The sequence below is a fragment of the Dermacentor silvarum genome, chromosome 10, assembly GCF_013339745.2.
Source record: "Dermacentor silvarum isolate Dsil-2018 chromosome 10, BIME_Dsil_1.4, whole genome shotgun sequence".
NCBI classification, from domain to species: Eukaryota; Metazoa; Arthropoda; class Arachnida; order Ixodida; family Ixodidae; genus Dermacentor; species Dermacentor silvarum.
In genome coordinates this window covers 57,183,105-57,186,408 of record NC_051163.1, presented here as the reverse complement: position 1 = coordinate 57,186,408, position 3,304 = coordinate 57,183,105, and the positions used below count along the sequence as shown (strand labels likewise).

Below are 3,304 nucleotides of genomic sequence, written 5' to 3'. Positions count from 1 at the left end.
GTGAAGTCTTGTTCACTTCACGGGGTTCCGAGCCACGAGTGACTCTAACAACACTTCAACAAATACTAGCTCAAGGAGTGCTTAGTTTAGGCATGTAAATGCGACCAACTGCGCATTTAGTATTTTGCTTCGCTGTTGTTATAGACATTCCTTAAAAAGACGCGTGCCTGAGACAAATACTTCCGTAAATATTCCCGATACCTTCGAGAAGTGTTTATGTTCATAAAATATTTAATCGAGAACTTCCGATGCCGCCAGAGTGATATTGCAGGTTCCTTAATGTGGCGTTCACGAATGATCGCTTGCGAATATTTGGCTCCATTCGCAGCGATGAACGAATGGCTCCTTTGCAGAGGGGTATTAGGACCACGTGTGCAATTAACGTGGCTGATGTTGCAGGCCTACCAGTATTGCGAAGGCCTGGCGCTTTATGAGTGTTTGCAGCCGTGTGCCTCGCTTTTATTGCGATTACTTTACACGCGTGGACTGCACATCTGCGTCGATATCATGACAGCACGACAACGCCGTCGGCGCGAACCCGAGCTACCGTGCAATTGCTATCGCAAAATAAAGGAAAGAATGAACTAAAACCGTGGCGTTACAAAGGCGTTGTTTTATTCGCGCAGCACTGAGAGAAATTTTTGCACCAAATTAAGGCGATGAATTATTGAACAAGAATAGCGATAAATCAGGAGGAATAATATGGATTGTTTCGAATAAAAAGGAGAGAGTCCCCGAAGTTAAAAAGGACTCAAAGTGTCATACGGCTTTCAAGGAAGTATAACACTACCGTATATACTCATGCAATGGCCGCAGGTTGTGTTCTTTTTCCGACATTTGCAGTGAAAATTGGGGGTGCGGTCATTACACGTAGAAAAGACACCTTTCTGTCGTAGATATTTACGGTGGTACTTGCCTTTATTGAACTACAGAACTCGTTTGTACTGGCTCTGGCTATTCTTGGCTATTCCCGTAGCGCGTCACCTGCCGGCTGGAATAAATGGTGACGCCCCACAGATCAGCGATGACCGCATCTCGGTGGCAGCACGAAATCTCAGACGCTGTAGTTTTGCTACAGAAAAAAGCGACTCAGTTTTTGTGTCTTTAGAGGTTTCGCGCTTAAATTTACGAACTCGTCACTCAATTTACGAAGTCAGTGTTTATTTAATGCGCTCAGCAGTTACACTTTATTAAGGATACATGTGTTTCACAGTGACGTTAGAAATTTATAATGCTCTGTAGATTTTACGCCTGCCGTGAATGCACATGCGCCTCATTTTTTTAAAACATCCATCACCTCCGCCGCCAAACACCGCCACCTCCGAAGAATACCCCCTGAAGAAGCAGCCGAATTGGTTCCCAAACGTTGGGCTAGTAAATTTCCTTATTTGGTTGGAGTCAATCTCTAAGTCCTAATTCTGGAAGTATGTGTGTTTTATTTACTGCGGGCAACACTTTGTCTCGTATGCGAGAAACCAAAGAAAATTGATCATGTTTTTCTGCACCGCTAGGAGACAGTACACTTTTGGCACATGTTACTAACACTCAAGAAACAGCTGCCGTTAGACTCACAAAGAAACCCGTATCTAGCCGCAGAAAGCGAAGACGGTGTTCCATTCGATCAACAGATGTTAACAGGCCTCAAGTGTTTAGTTCGTGCCCGCATGGCAGGTTTTCACTATGACCAAGCGTCTAGCGCACCTGCTTTCTTGCCTGGGAACCACCAAGCTTCTAGAAGTGATAGAGGCGCAGGATTGCATTGCTGACTGGCTGACCCTGGACAAACGCCTAACAGCTTTCCAAAATATTTTAAAGTGACAAAGTCAGCCAATGCGCTGCTCACTACGCGTCTTCTATGCTTTTAATGCGTCTGTCGATGAAAAGTGTGATGGCGTTTGATGGGACGACAAAATCCGGCAATAAAGAAAGAAAATGCGTAGGCGTGTAATGGGTACAGTTTGAGGCAGCTGCTCGCCTCTCCCCCCCCCCCCCCCCACCTCCCCCCAGGGAGGACCCTGATTAGAGCTACATCATCAGACATGTAATTTTAATTTTTAATCTATTGACGCAGTCCCAAACGAGGCGAGATAGAGGCGTAGCTACCTACAGAAATGTGTCTGGTAAGAAGTACAGAATGCCTCGTATTACAATAAATGTTGATATTACACTAGAAGGAGATCGTATGTCATCTAAATACCGTCGGTTTTTCGCATAGCTTTCATCTCACAAGCCTTGTTCTCTTGAGCTCACCGTGTCCAGTCTTGCGGTAACCAATCATGCTTCCGTTTGAATGAAGCAGGCCTGTGGTTCTTGGGTGAATGCGAGCAGAAAATTGGTCTTGCACTCCGTCTGCTGGCTCCGATACCCGCGAATCTGTAATGAAAAAGAGCAGCCTTGTCGTATTGTTGCAATGCACGAAAGCAAAGCAGAACGTGAAGACATGCACCAGGGGTACTGTAGATACGAATAGCGGCAAAACAAGAGCGGCGTGGCTTCTGGTTATTATACGCCTATATATAAGGAGATGAAAAGACACAACCACACACAAAAAAGGAGGAAAGAAGACGGGCTCATTCGAAACAGTCGAACTAAAGGTCATGGCGGAGAACGGTGCCGAACGGTATCAGAACCTTAATATCAACGTGTGCTGTTATGTGAGAGCCCTGTGATTTTACTTTTGCAAATTTATTAAATAATGGGGTTTTACGTGCCAAAACCACGAACTGATTACGAGGTACGCCGTAGTGGGGGACGCCGGAGTAATTTCGACCACCTGGGGTTCTTTAACATGCACGTAAGCCTAAGCACACGGGACAATTTCGCCCCCATCGAAATGCGGCCGCCGTGAATTTTACTTTTGCCAAGCAGCAGCAACACGTACGGCGTGTTGCGGGTCGCAGGCAGCGTCAGCCCTTCGCACTCGTGTCAATCGCTACCGGAGATGGCAAGAGTCCACAATTAAATCTGTACGTGTGCGCGAACCATTATCACTCAGCTGCACTTTCTTGCTTCTTGATGTCACTTGACGTAAACCATAGTTGCGTTGCAGGGTCGCAACGGCATCGCGCGCACCATAACTTCAGCGAGCCTGCAGTCCTGATGTCCCAAGAAACATCCGATAACGTGTCGTATCAATCTACTACGCCGGAAGAAAACGCGTGTTTTTAAAGTCGTTTCGATGCATATACGGAAAGTCTCTTAAGCTTTTCGGTAAAAGAAAGGCACATATGCCTTGACAGAAATGCTCATAAATTTTAGTATAACTTGCGGCAAACATGACCTGTAATATTGTGATTATATACAG

The 3,304-nt window shown here is 45.8% G+C and overlaps 1 protein-coding gene across 1 annotated transcript in view; it reads right to left on the bottom strand.

Annotated features, from left to right (window-relative positions):
• Positions 1–2,204: 2,204 nt before the first annotated feature.
• LOC125940617 (uncharacterized) overlaps positions 2,205–3,304 on the bottom strand; it is a 123,834-nt gene continuing 122,734 nt past the window's right edge. The window contains exon 4 of the mRNA XM_049657008.1: positions 2,205–2,373. The gene's annotated coding sequence lies outside the window, so the exon portion shown is untranslated. The remainder of the gene's footprint in view (positions 2,374–3,304) is intronic.